This window comes from Microcaecilia unicolor, chromosome 7 (assembly GCF_901765095.1).
Source record: "Microcaecilia unicolor chromosome 7, aMicUni1.1, whole genome shotgun sequence".
Lineage (NCBI taxonomy): Eukaryota > Metazoa > Chordata > Amphibia > Gymnophiona > Siphonopidae > Microcaecilia > Microcaecilia unicolor.
This window is the reverse complement of record NC_044037.1, coordinates 305,108,873-305,123,504: the sequence shown is the minus strand read 5'-3', so window position 1 is coordinate 305,123,504 and position 14,632 is coordinate 305,108,873. Positions and strand designations below refer to the sequence as shown.

The 14,632-nt window shown below is 44.2% G+C and overlaps 1 long non-coding RNA gene across 1 annotated transcript; it reads left to right on the top strand.

Moving 5' to 3' along the window:
* The first annotated feature begins 353 nt into the window (after positions 1–353).
* Positions 354–8,270, top strand: LOC115474757. Its single transcript, XR_003942900.1, has 3 exons — positions 354–366; positions 1,653–1,657; positions 8,169–8,270. It is a non-coding gene; the product is annotated as an uncharacterized LOC115474757 (long non-coding RNA).
* Positions 8,271–14,632: the final 6,362 nt, after the last annotated feature.

Here is a 14,632-nt window from a genome sequence, read left to right as displayed (position 1 = left end):
GCAAAAACCCGAGGGAACTGTACAGTTTCGGGGCTGAAAGAGGAGTGGGACATGGGTGTGATCACGTGTGATGATCTTAAGGTGGTCAAACAGGTAGAAAAGTTGACGGCGAAAGCTAGAAGGATGCTTGGGTGCATACGGAGAGGAATGACCCACAGGAAAAAGGAGGTGATAGTACTCTTGTATAAGTCTCTGATGAGAGACCTCATTTAGAGTGCTGTGTTCAGTTCTGGATACTGCACCTTCAAAAAAATATAAACAGGATGGAGTGGGTCCAGAGGGTGGCTACTAAAATGATCAGTGGTCTTTGTCATAAAGTGTGAGGGGACAGACTTAAAGATCTCAATATGTATACTTCGGAAGAAAGTCAGGAGAGGGGGATATGATAGCGACATTTAAATACTTATGTGGCATAAATGTACAGGAGGTGAGTCTCTTTCAATTGAAAGAGACTCTGGAATGAGGGGGCATAGGATGAAGGTGAAAGGAGATAGACAGAAGTAATCAGAGGAAATACTTCTCCATGGAAAGGTTGGCGAATTCATGGAACGGCCTCCCGGTGGAAGTGGTGGAGACAAAAACAGTATCTCAATTCAAGAGAGCTTGGGACAAGTACATAGGATCTCTAAGGGAGTGATATTATTATTATTATTTATTGCATTTGTATCCCACATTTTCCCACCTATTTGCAGGCTCAATGTGGCTTACATAGTTTTGTTAACATTGTCGTTCCAGAATATCAGATACAGTTAGTAATGTGCAGAGATTAAGTAAAAGGAAGAAAGAAGGGAGTAAATTAGGGTAGGTATAGAAGGTGGGCTTTCATAACTGAGTGGGTTGGTGAGGTGGATTAGTGAGGTTATAGGTTCTCATTGTAGGCCTTGTTGAAGAAATAAGTCTTCAGAGATTTGCGAAAGATAGTTGTTTCCTCGATTGCTTTCAGATCTGTAGGTAATGCATTCCATGCATGGATGGGCAGACTGGTCTTTGTTTGTCATCATTTTTCTCTGTCTCCATAAGGTAGTGCTTAAGTGCTATAGCCAGTAACTGCAGGGGGACCATGGGTAAGCTATGGTCACATCTCCAAGAGATGCAACTTAGAGAATACAATCAGTTACACACGTCCCTCAGCGCAAGTACTCCTGCCGTCGACACATTGTAAATGGTTGCGCCTAGACTTAGGCATGCCCATAATCACTTACTTAAGGATTCTATAACAACATACCTTGCTGTGTTCTTTTTTAACCGACAATTTACATATTATTTGATTTAGGTTTAATGAAACGATGGAACTATGTATTGTAGCTCTCCAGGATGTCTTTGTCTGTATCTGAATTCAAGAAAGTTTGGGACAAGAACATAGGATCTCTAAGGGAGAGGAAGGGATAGTAGATGGCATAGGTGGGTAGACTGGATAGTCCACATGGTCTTTAGTTGCCTTCATTTTCTGTTTCTTTGACACTCAGCTCTACATTCTACCAAAATAGTCATTGCCAAAATCTCTATTGACCTATTTCTAGTCAGATCCAAGGACCTTTACTCAATCCTCATTTTTCTTGACTTATTTCTGCTTTCAGCACTGATCACCATCTATCTCCTCCTTGATATGCTGTCCTCATTTGGACTTTGTCCTCACTTGGGATTTGTTCCAGGTTAGGTTGCTGGTTTTGTAGAGCTGAGTGTCTTGGGTTAGGTCCCTAGTGGTATAAAGCCGAGTGTCCCAGGTTAGGTCCCTGGTGGGTTAGAACTGAGAGTCTTGAGTTAAGTTCCCTGATGGTCTAGAGCTGAGTGTCTTGGGTTAGACTCCTGGTGATCTAGAGTTGTGTATCCCAGGTTAGGCTCCTGGTGGTTTAGAGTTGACTGCTCCAGATTAAGTTCCTGGTGGTATAGTGCTTAGTGTCCTGGGTTAGGTTTCTGGTGGACTAGAGCTGAGTGTCCCAGGTTAGGTCCTTGGTGGTGCAGAGCTGAGTGTCTCCCTGGTGGAGTAGAGGTGAGTGTCCTGGGTTAGGTCCCTAGAGGTGATGAGCTAAATGTCTTGTATTATGTTCCCGGTAGTCTAGATCTGTATGCCCCAGGATAGGCTCCTGGTGATATGGCACTCAGAGGCATATTTTCAAAGCACTTAGACTTACAAAGTTCCTAAGTCTAAGTGTTTTGAAAATGAGCCCCTTAGTGTCCTGGGTTAGGCTCCTGGTGGTTTAGAGTTGACTGCTCCAGATTAAGTTCCTGGTGATCTAGAGCTGGGTGTCCTAGGTTAGGCTCCTGGTGGTATAGTGCTTAGTGTCCTGGGTTAGGTTTCTGGTGGACTAGAGCTGAGTGTCCCAGGTTAGGTCCTTGGTGGTGCAGAGCTGAGTGTCTCCCTGGTGGAGTAGAGCTGAGTGTCCTGGGTTAGGTCCCTAGAGGTGATGAGCTAAATGTCTTGTATTATGTTCCCGGTAGTCTAGATCTGTATGCCCCAGGATAGGCTCCTGGTGATATGGCACTCAGAGGAATATTTTCAAAGCACTTAGACTTACAAAGTTCCTAAGTCTAAGTGTTTTGAAAATGAGCCCCTTAGTGTCCTGGGTTAGGCTCCTGCTTAGTGTCCCAGGTAAGGTTTCGGATGGTCTAGAGTTGAGTGTTCCAGGTTCGATCCCTGGAGGTTTCTAAACAGCTGCTGTGATTTGGTTTACACATGAGATCTGAGTTCATGTTAGCAGTCACTCTTTATCGTAATTTATTGCTGTACAAGCTTCCTCCTACCAGATGAAGCTAATCAGCCCATGGACACCTTAATCCAACAGTGATCTGATTAATGATCTCAAAGACTCTGAACTCATCAGCCATTCTGACATTTATCAAACTTCAGCTCTCCCCCTTTCCAGCTTCTTTAACACTCTGTCTCTGCTGCTACTGCTCTACTGCTCCAGTTTTCATGACTAAAGACTCATTTCCCATCATTTCAAAGGAGAAAATATGATTTTTGGGGTAGTAGTTCACTGGGTCTCTTTCTCTTTTCTACTCTTGGTCTACTACTACTACTTAACATTTCTAGAGCGCTACTAGGGTTACGCAGCGCTGTACAGTTTAACAAAGAAGGACAGTCCCTGCTCGAAGGAGCTTACAATCTAATGGACAAAATGTCAAGTTGGGGCAGTCTAGATTTCCTGAATAGAGGTGTAGTGGTTATGTGCCTAAGGCGACATTGAAGAGGTGGGCTTTGAGCAAGGATTTGAAGATGGGCAGGGAGGGGGCCTGGCGTATGGGCTCAGGGAGTTTATTCCAAGCATGGGGTGAGGCGAGACAGAAAGGGCAGAGCCTGGAGTTGGCAGTGGTGGACAAGGGTACTGAAAGGAGGGATTTGTCCTGTGAGCGGAGGTTACGGGTAGGGACGTAAGGGGAGATGAGGGTAGAGAGGTAGGGAGGGGCTGCAGATCGAGTGCATTTGTAGGTTAGCAGGAGAAGCTTGAACTGTATGAACCCTTGAACCCTAATTCAACTTTTGTTAAGTCGACTTATGACAAACCTATACTTGGAGTATGTTTAACATGGTATATACATTAAGGGCCATTAAGGTGCATCCTAGCCCAAATGCCATCATGTTTTGCTGTGCAATAAGCTGGGCTTTTGTGTTCCAGATAACCCATAGAATCTCTTAATGGCTCATTTTGAAGTTGAGGTCTGGAGATGACTAGCTAGACCCTTCTTTAAGGCTGACCTTGATTTGCTATGATCAGCAGGGAATATTTTAAGGCTGCTATTGCATAGCAATTTGTGATTTCAGGCTTGCCTTTACAGGTGAGATCAGGTGTGCGTTAATTAAGCAGACTTTTTTTTTTTTTTTAGATTCCCTGCTTTCACTAGTTTATTATCGTGCCTGTAGTACCTATGTTCCATCTTGAACAAATCCTGAAAATGTGTCCAGTGCTGACATAAGGAGTAGAAATTGATGGGTAGGGCTAAAGGGAGGTGTGTGTAAATGCCCCTTCTTGACTGACTGTACATTTGTCCTTTAGATTGTAAGCTCTTTGAGCAGGAACTGTCCTTTTATGTTAAATTGTACAGCGCTGCGTAACCCTAGTAGCGCTTTAGAAATGTTAAGTAGTAGTAGTAGTAGTATGCGGTACCTAATTGGAAGCCAGTCACCTTTACAGTGTCCTGATCTCAATGGCTGTGTCTTTTTCTTGGACACCCGTCCCATCTGCCTTTTATCTGCCAGATTTCTACCTCTTTTTTCCCCCCCCTGTGTTTCTTTGTGTGTGCATATGTCTCTCCTTAGGGTTGTGTTCAGAATTGCTTTGGGGGATTAGAGATCGCTGAAATAATCCTTTCACCGCTCCGTGGAAAGTATTAACCATGTTCAAGATTATTCAGCTATGCTGAGGTATTAGGAGGTGATCCTTGCAGCCCTCCTAATATTTAGCTTTTTCGGGAGGGTCAGGTCTTAATTACTACTCCAGGACAGGCCAAAACTAACATCTCATCATGATGGTCAGGTGATCAGCTGGATCTCACAATTGTAAGAAACCCTTGTATCTGTAAGAGGGTTGACATAGACCAACAAAAGTTTTTTTGAATGATACGTTGAAACCTTCTGCTCAGTGTGTGGCGGTGGCTAAGGAAGCAAATAGAATGTTAGGTATTATTAGGAAAGGAATGGAAAACAAAAATGAGGATGTTATAATGCCTTTGTATCGCTCCATGGTGTGACCGCACCTCGAATATTGTATTCAATTCTGGTCGCCGCATCTCAAAAAAGATATAGTGGAATTAGAAAAGGTGCAGAGAAGGGCGACAAAAATGATAAAGGGGATGGGACGACGTCCCTATGAGGAAAGGCTAAAGCGGCTAGGGCTCTTCAGCTTGGAGAAAAGGCGGCTGAGGGGAGATATGAGAGGTCTATAAAACAATGAGTGGAGTTGAACGGGTAGATGTGAAGCGTCTGTTTACGCTTTCCAAAAATACTAGGATTAGGGGGCATGCGATGAAGCTACAATGTAGTAAATTTAAAACGAATGGGAGAAAAGTTTTCTTCACTCAACGTGTAATCAAACTCTGGAATTCGCTGCCAGAGAATGTGGTAAAGGCGGTTAGCTTAGCAGAGTTTAAAAAAAGGTTTGGACGGCTTCCTAAAGGAAAAGTCCACAGACCGTTAATAAATGGACTTGGGGAAAATCCACTGCTTATTTCTGGGATAAGCAGCATAAAATGTATTGTACTCTTTTGGGATCTTGTCAGGTATTCGTGACTTGGATTGGCCACTGTTGGAAACAGGATGCTGGGCTTGATGGACCATTGGTCTGTCCCAGTGTGGCAATACTTATGTACTTATTTACTTATGTACTCAAGCTTTTATCAGAGCTGTGTAATTAATGCCATTCCTCCTTCATAGGTACTTCATGGTTCTTATATTAAAAAATGTCTAATAGAGGACAATGGTCATACACAGCCCTTGGCAGGCTATGGTGTTACATTCGAAGCTTTATTCATGCTTTGGACATCCGAAAACTGGCAGATTGCATAGCCTTCCAAATCCCTATTTTATCAAGCTGCAGTTTGTCATAAGGCAAGGGGGTGTGTTTTGGGCGGGACTAGGAAGGGGCCCTAATAGGATGTCCCAATCAGATTTCAGAAGGGGAAGGGGATGTTTATGTCCAAAAGGAGGGATGTTGTTATTTAGACCCTGCACTTGGCATGTCCAGGTTACAGAAAGGTGCTTTAGTTATGTAGCTCTCCACTGGAGGGATTAAGGCATGACACCTCCTTAATTCCCCAGTGCATGCAAATCTCTCTCATGCATATTCATTGTGGATATCCTGAAAACCAGACTGGCTGGGTGTATCCTGATTACTGGGTTAAAAAAACCTTAGAGGCTGGGCCTGGGGAATTTTGCCCGCCCCCACTTCCTAACCCCCATTTCAGCGGCCCTGCATTGGGCAAATTTCTTCCGCTGCCTTTGAGGACAAACAAGGACCTCATGGACCAACCAGCCTGTCCGGTTGCTCCTGCCTTCTGTGGCCCCTCCCTGTTGGCTTGAATTCTGCCAGTTTCAGTGGCAGAATGCATAAGCATATCAGGGCTACCGAGAGACTGAGCCGGGCCTGGGGCAGAGCTGCTGCTGCTGGACCCCCCCCCCCTCCAGGACCGCCGCTGCTGGGGCCTTTCCCAGGACTGCTGCTGATGGGGCCCTCACAGGATTTCCACTGCCACCTCCCCCCCCCCGGACCGCTGCGTAGTTAGATACAAAAATGGGGGGGTCAGAGCCCAAAGTGGAGGGGGGCACATTTTGCCCCACCTCCCTTTCTCTTGCCACAACTCCTCATATCTTGGTTGGCAAGGGGCCCCAAGCCCTGCCAGCAGAAGTCTTCCTCATTCTTCCAATACTGTTCTTCCCCCCCCCCCCAAATGGCTGCACTGCAAATGCTTTACTTGCTGCACGGCCATTTCCTGCAGGAAAGAGAGACTTCCCTTTTACCCGCTGCACTAAAGGGGGCCTCAGTCGGCGTGAAAAACATGCACCAATGCCAGCACAGGCCCCCTTTTGCTGCAGCTTGGTAAAAGGGGCCCTGAGTGAAGTGGAATGGGTAGATGTGAATCACTTGTTTATTCTTTCCAATGAAGCTACTAGGTAGTAAATGTAAAACAAATCAGAGAAAATATTTCTTTATTCAATGTATAATTAAACTTTGGAATTCCTTGGTAGAGAATGTGGTAAAAGCAGTTAGCTTAGCAGGGTTTAAAAAAGATTTGGATACTTTCCTAAAAGAAAAGTCTATAAACTATTATTAAAATGGAGTTGGTAAAATCCAGTGCTTAGTCCTGGGATAAGTGGCATAAAATCTGTTTTGTTTTTAAGTTCAAATCATTTTTATTGAGAAATTTTATAAAAACAGTTATACAACAAACAACTAAATGCATAGAGAGCTTAACAAATAGTACAATAATATAAATGTAGATATATATACAAGACATCTTGTCATACTTCAGTAATTATATAACCAAAATTATGATACAATGTGTGAGAGTGCAGGTGAAAGGGGATCCGGGAAGGCATGAAGAAAGGGGGTGCAGGGAGCCGGGGAATCCCAACAGGGCACAACACCCACATTCAGAAAGCTGGGCTACTGGAGGCAGAGAGGTTGGCTGGGTTAAGGCAGAAGGGGAGGAACTACCAGTCCCAGAATCCTTCTCTTTCCCTACCCGGCTGTGCAAAAGTTAGGGGAGGAGATAGAAGATTGGGAAATGGTCTCTGAGGAAGGTGATGAGGGCCAGCTGGATAGATTGGGGGCGGGGGAAGGTGAAGAGGAGGATAAAATGGAGATTACTGAAGGGCTAGAGGAGGAACAGATGGAGATTGGAGCTCTGGCTCAAACCCGAAAAGCTGTTGTAAGAGGGTGGCTAGCTGTGCCTTGGAGAGACTGGTGGAAGACCAGAGGAGAGAGACTGAGGCACTGGGGGAGATCTCTACTAAAGAGGAAACAGGTGCAGCCCCTGGGAGAGAAAGAGGGCTGGGCACAATTGAAACCCCAGCCTGAACCAGGTGGGAACCAAGCTGTGTTACTGTGCTGTAAGGAGGTGCAAGAAAGACTGTGTAAACTGTTTCCTACTGAAAAGGTCTGGGCTACAACCTACCAAGCTACTGTGTTTTCTTTCTGATAATGTACTGTTCCCTAAGAGAAGTAATCTTAGGTCAAGTGAAGTTATATGGACTGTTTTGAACCTGACTGGTGCTTTGGGTAGCAAGCCCTAAACAACCTGGAGTTAAGGTGTGCCTGGGCGTTTATGTTGACCTGAAGCAAGAAAATAAAAGCCCTTACTTATAAACGTTGTGCTTTGAATGTGCCTCTGTGAAAGGAACGGAGGGAGGAAGGAGTCCTGGAAGTTCTCAGGGCCTAGAGCTGAGGCTCAAAGCAGCCAGATTGCTGTGAAGGGAGGCAGCAGCCGTGTGAAGAAGAAGGCAGCTAAGCAGGGTCGAGCTTAGCTGGGTCCTGGAAGGGTGACCCATCTACAAATGTTAAAGAAATGATAATGAGGGTGCTGTTAGCATTTTTAACGTTCCTACAATTAGCATGCACGCTAACTGTGTAGGTGCCTATAGGGATATTGTAGCCGCGTACACAGTAAACGTGCGTACATGGTTAACGCGCGTTAAAAATATTAATGCATGGCTTAGAGATTACTGCAGAAAGGGGTCCTTTTATGAAGCTGCAGCAAAAGGGGGCCTGGGCTGGTGTCGGCACATGCTTTTGCCGTGTGCCGAGGCCCCCTTTTACCAGAGCGGATAAAAGGCAGGTTTTCTATAACAAAAAGAAATGGACGTGCGGGAAGTGCCACTCGCCCATTGGTAAGGGCTCCTGCACTACCCCAGTGGTAATCGGACTGCAAGCGACACTGCCCAATTACCGCTGGGTACACACCAGTGCTACAAAATGGGGCACGCTCGGGGGTGGGAACCACCGCCAGGCTGCTGCCGTAGCTCGGCGGATGTTCCCTGTTAGTGAGCAGTAAGCCTTCATTGGGCTTACCACCGCTTTGCAAAAGGGCCCCTAAGTGGTCAATGATAGAGAAGTCCAATAATATTGAGCATGTGCAGAAATGATACTGGAATAGAAATAAATATGAAACAGAATAAAGTATAATGCTGGAACCATCTATCTAGAATCATTAGAGCAAAAATGTTTAATTGGCTCCTATATTTTAAGGAAGAACATAAGAACGTAAGAGTAGTCATATTGGGTCAGACCAATGGTCCATCCAGACCAGTATCCTGTTTTCTAAACAGTGGCCAAGCCAGGTCACAAGTATCTAGCAGAAACCCAAATCGTGGCAACATTCCATGTAGAACCCCAAAGAATAGCAAGATTCTGGAATTCTAAAGAGTGACAAGATTCCATGCAGAACCAGAGTGGAGGAGTGGCCTAGTGTTTAGGGTGGTGGACTTTGATCCTGGGGAACTGAGGAACTGAGTTTGATTCCCGGCACAGGCAGCTCCTTGTGACTCTGGGCAAGTCACTTAACCCTCCATTGCCTGCTGCATTGAGCCTGCCATGAGTGGGAAAGCGCGGGGTACAAATGTAAACAAAAAAAAAAGATTCTGGAATCCTAACGAGTGACAAGATTCCATGCAGAATCCCAAAGAAAAGCAAGATTCTGGAATCCTAAAGAGTGACACGATTCCATGCAGAAACTCTAATAGTAGCAACATTCCATGTAGAACCCCAAAGAATAGAAAGATTCTGGAATCCTAAAGAGTGACAAGATTCCATGCAGAATCTCAGAGTAGGAACATTCCATACTACAAATCCCAGGGCAAGCACTTGCTTCCCATGTCTGTCTCAATAGCAGACTATGGACTTTTCCTCCAGGAATTTGTCCAAACCTTTTCTAAACCCAGATACACTAACCACTGCTACAACTCTTGCTGTAATTGTACAAATATTTTGAGAGATGCAGTGGAGATTAATTGGTGCATTCTATCCTAGTGCCTACATTAAGGATCCTTTTGAGAATTACCCCCATGGTGAACAGTTACTGATGCGTGTTAACTGTAACTGGGGGAAGGGGTGGGGACAGCAGCTTACAGCTAAGGAGGTATCTATGGGGCATTAAGGGCTGACATGGTTAGTAAAGAGACACAGTTAAAGTCGCCTGAAGCAGTGGAACACCCTGCATCTCCTTATCTACAGAGCAGTGTATGCTTGGTAATGCCGTTTGATAACAGTCATTGCAGTACTGCTTTTTCATTTTGGAATTAATGGGTGGTGCTGCGCTTTAACAGAGGAAGCAATGAATGCATGTAAATGACAGAAGACCCGCACATCAGGGCTGTTCTATAAAATGGCATAGTTTAAAAGCGAGCAGAGTCTGGGCACACAATTACAAACATACATTATGGAATACTACAATTTCTGCCTGTTTCTTAGCAATCTCAGTGCAGTTCTGCAGCTGGGGTAAAGTGGTCATACCTAACATAGGCCATTATTAAGATGGGGGAAATTCACTGCTTATTTCTAGGATAAGCAGCATAAAATGTATTGTACTGTTTTGGGATCTTGCCAGGTACTTGTGACCTGGATTGGCCACTGTTGGAAACAGGATACTGGGCTAGATGGACCTTCAGTGTGTCCCAGTATGGCAACACTTATGTTCCTATGCTCTTAAACCCATAGTCTGTTATTGAGATGGACATGGGGGAAGCCACTGCTGTCCCTGGGATCAGTAGCATGGAATGTTGCTACTCTTTGGGATTCCAGAATCTTGCTATTCTTTGAGATTCTGAATGGAATGTTGCTACTTTTTGGGATTCTACATGGAATGTTGCTACACTTTGAAATTCTGCATGGAATCTTGTTATTCTTTAGAATTCTAGAATCTTGCTATTCTTTGAGGTTCTACATGGAATGTTGCTACTATTTGGGTTTCTGCCAGGTACTTGTGAACCTCATTGGCCACTGTTGGAAACAGGATACTGGGCTTGATGGACCTTCAATCTGTACCATTATGGCAACACTTATGTACTTATGTACTTTTGTGTTGCTCCACAAGTAGGCACGTATTTTCTTTTACAGCATAGGCTCCAAATGGACATCTTCTCTGCCCTTAAGAACAAACATAAGAATAGCCATACTGGGTCAGACCAATGGTCCATCTAGCCCGGTATCCTGTTTCCAACAGTGGCCAAACCAGGTCACAAGTACCTGGCAGAAACCCAAATAGTAGAAACATTCTAGAATCCCAAAGAGTAACAAGATTCTAGAATGCCAAATAGCAGCAACATTCCATTCTACCACTCCCAGGGCAAGCAGTTGCTTACCCCATGTGTATCTCAATAGCATACTGTGGACCTTTCCTCCAGGAACTTGTCCAAACCTTTTAAAATCCAAAATAAACCAACGTGGCCACATTTCGCCTCCCAAGAGGCTGCATCAGGGGATTTACTTGACACTACTAGGGTCCCTATTGGCACATACATCGAGTAGTGGTTAGTGTCTAGCAGAACTGAATCACTCTCAGCTGCTGCACAAATTCTTGATAATCAAAGTGAAGAAAAAAAAAACCTTCTCCTACTCTGATTATCAAGAACTTGTGCAGCAGCTGAGAGTGATTCAGTTCTGCTAGACACTAACCACTACTCGATGTATGTGCCAATAGGGACCCTAGTAGTGTCAAGTAAATCCCCTGATGCAGCCTCTTGCATTGGGTTATTTTTAATAAAGTTTGTCATTTTTGAATGTTGACTGAGATCCGTTCTGTTCTTTGATTGCTGTGATGTACTAGTGCTCGAAAATTGTTGGTTTTTAAAACTTGTTGCTTACACGAAAACAAATTTGCATATACCAGGCCACTCCTTTGAGGAAACATTGCCCCTCAGTGGTCTCTTTTCCAACCTCTTTAGCCTTTCTTCATATGAGAGGAGTTCCATCCCCTTAATCATTTTGGTCACCCTTCTTTGAACCTTTTCTAATTCCTCTGAACCTTTTTTGAGATATGCAATGCTCGAGGTTCGGTCACACCATGGAGCGATACAGAGGCATTATAGTATTTTCGGTCTTATTCATCATCCCTTTCCTAATAATTCCTAGCATCCTGTTTGCTGTTTTGGCCCTGCCGCACACTGAGCGGAAGACTTCAGTGTATTATTTATGATTGTACATAATTTTTTTTTTTTGGGGGGGGGGGGGGGGGAGATGCTGACTCCCAAGGTGGATCTTAGCATCAAGTAACTATAATTTGCATTATTCTTCCCAATGTGCATCACTTTGCATTTGTCCACATTAAATTTCATCAGCAATTTGGATGTCCAGTCTTCCAACGTCCTAAAGACTTCCTGCAATTTTTTACAATCAATGTGCATTCTAATTTCTTTGAATAGTTTTGTGTTGTCTGCAAATTTAATCACCTCACTCGTCATTCTAATTTCCAAATGATTTATATAGAAGTTAAATAGCACCGGTCCCAGTACAGATCCCTGTGGCACTCCACTGTTCACCCTCCTCCATTGAGAGAAATGACCATTTAACTCTACCCTCTGTTTTCTGTCCAATAACCAATTCCTAATCCACACCAGAACCTTGCCTCCTATCCCATGACTCTTTAATTTTCTCAGGAGTCTCTCATGAGGAACTTTAGCTTTCTGAAAATCTAGATACACTACATCAGCTGGCTCACCTTTATCCACATGTTAATTTATGCCTTCAAAGAAATGAAGCAAATTGGTAAGGCAAGACTTCCCTTGGCTGAACCCATGCTGACTCTGACCCATTAAACCGTGTTTGTCTATTAGCCCAAACACGGGCTGTGTCAGGTCTTCAAATAAATTTGCTTCCTCAGTATTTCAGCTCCGCTTTGTTGTTTCATCTGTGGCCCTTTACATTGTTACTAGGCCACAATTATTTGTGTTTCACGTTTCCCTCTGATCTGCTCAGGTAGTATTTCTTCCCAATGCACAAATGAAAACGCTGTAATAAGCAGAAGGAAATGATGGCCCATAGCACAAAAAATTTACCACCGGCTAAGGGGCAGTGTAGAAGGTTTTCAGGACAAGATTTCTTGTCAGTTTTTCACATTACGCTGCAGTTTTTTAAAAATTTTCTTTTGCAAGCGGAAGGAAGCCCATGCAAGTCTGAGAACCAAGGGGGGACTTTTACTAAAGATTAACTTGAGTTATCTGTAGCAGGGCCCATAGGAATAAAATTGGACCTGTTGCAGATAACTCGAGCTAACATAGTAACATAGTAGATGACGGCAGAAAAAGACCTGCACGGTCCATCCAGACTGCCCAACAAGATAGCTCATATGTGCTACTTTTTGTGTATACCCTACCTTGATTTGTACCTGTCCTCTTCAGGGCACAGACCGTATGTCTGCCCAGCACTATCCCCGCCTCCCACCACCGGCTCTGGCACAGACCGTATAAGTCTGCCCAGCACTATCCCCGCCTCCCAACCACCAGTCCCGCCTCCCACCACCGGCTCTGGCACAGACCGTATAAGTCTACCCAGCACCATCCCCGCCTCCCAACCACCAGTCCTGCCTCCCACCACCGGCTCTGGCACAGACCGTATAAGTCTGCCCAGCACCATCCCCGCCTCCCGCCACTGGCTCTGCCACCCAATCTCGGCTAAGCTCCTTAGGATCTATTCCTTCTGAACAGGATTCCTTTATGTTTATCCCACGCATGCTTGAATTCTGTTACCGGTTTCATTTCCACCACCTCCTTTAGTAAAAGACCCCCCAATTTAGTGCACGAGTCCAAGCAAGAGCAGAAGTGAAAACAAATACCAGTAGCTGTTTTTCTGTGCTCTTAAAAAAATTTACATTGCAAACAATTTTTGAAAGGGTCATATTTAAAAGTGCAGAAGAACAGTGGTGATGTGTGTGTGTACACTTCTGGGTTTGTCTGGCTATGAGCACAAGAACCTCGTTTACTGCAAGCCCTTGGTGTGCACGTGCCAGGCACGATCCTCTTGTGTTCAGTTTGTTAGCACCGAGTAACTGCACATATCACTTGCACAAGATTTCTTCGCTTCACTATTCTTTTGGCGTTATATGGGCTTTATGTATTGGCCCCTTGGACATGAGAAGCAAATGGGTTGATCGTTGCAATGCAGCTAGAAAGAACTGGGCAGACTGGGTGGGCCAGTGCTTTTTATATGACATCACCTGCTATGTTATTATCACATAGCACCAGATGTATTTGTACTTATACAATAATGGACCATCCCTGCCCGTGAACTTACAGTCTAGTCCGGACAGACAGACAAGGGAAATCAGAGGCTTCCAGTTAAACCAGCAAGGCCATGATTGGGAACAAGCAGGTTACTGCTAAAATCTCTCTCTCTCTCTTATTGTCTGGTAGTCCAACAAGGAAGGGTGGTTTATGAAATTGACAATGAATAAATAAATTTAGACAGATCTGATCTAAGGAATCTGTTTACGCTTTCCAAAAATACTAGGACTAGGGGGCATGTGATGAAGCTACAATGTAGAAAATTTAAAACGAATCAGAGAAACTTTATCTTCATTCAACGTGTAATTCAAATCTGGAACTCGTTGCCAGAGAATGTGGTAAAGGCGTTAGCTTAGCTTTAGCGGAGTTTTAAAAAGGTTTGGATGGCTTCCTAAAGGAAAAGTCCATAGACCATTATTAAATGGACATGGGGAAAATCCACTATTTCTGGGATAAGCAGTATAAAATGTTTTGCACTTTTTTGGGATCTTGCCAGGTATTTGTGACCTGGATTGGCCACTGTTGGAAACAGGATGCTGGGCTCGATGGACCTTTGGTCTTTCCCAGTATGGCAACGCTTATGTACTTATGTAAGGAAGGATGTTTTCCAGTCTCTTCTATTTCACTCGATCTAGTTCTGCTTTCTGTCACAAACACCGTTTTCCAGCTCAGAGTGAAATGCTCATTTCCTTCATAAGGATTTTTTTAAGGGCTGTAAATCAAAACAAAACAACGCCCCCCCCCCAAACAAACAAACAAACAAATAAAAACTTCATTAAAGTCTTATGGCCCAAGGATCACATCTCAGAGCAGGTTCTCATTTCTTATCATTCTTCTCCTGAGAAAAGCAGCAATGAAACAAACACCAGTTTGCTTTAATTATTCACATTCTTATCTGTTAAACAATTGTAAAACGGTTTTATA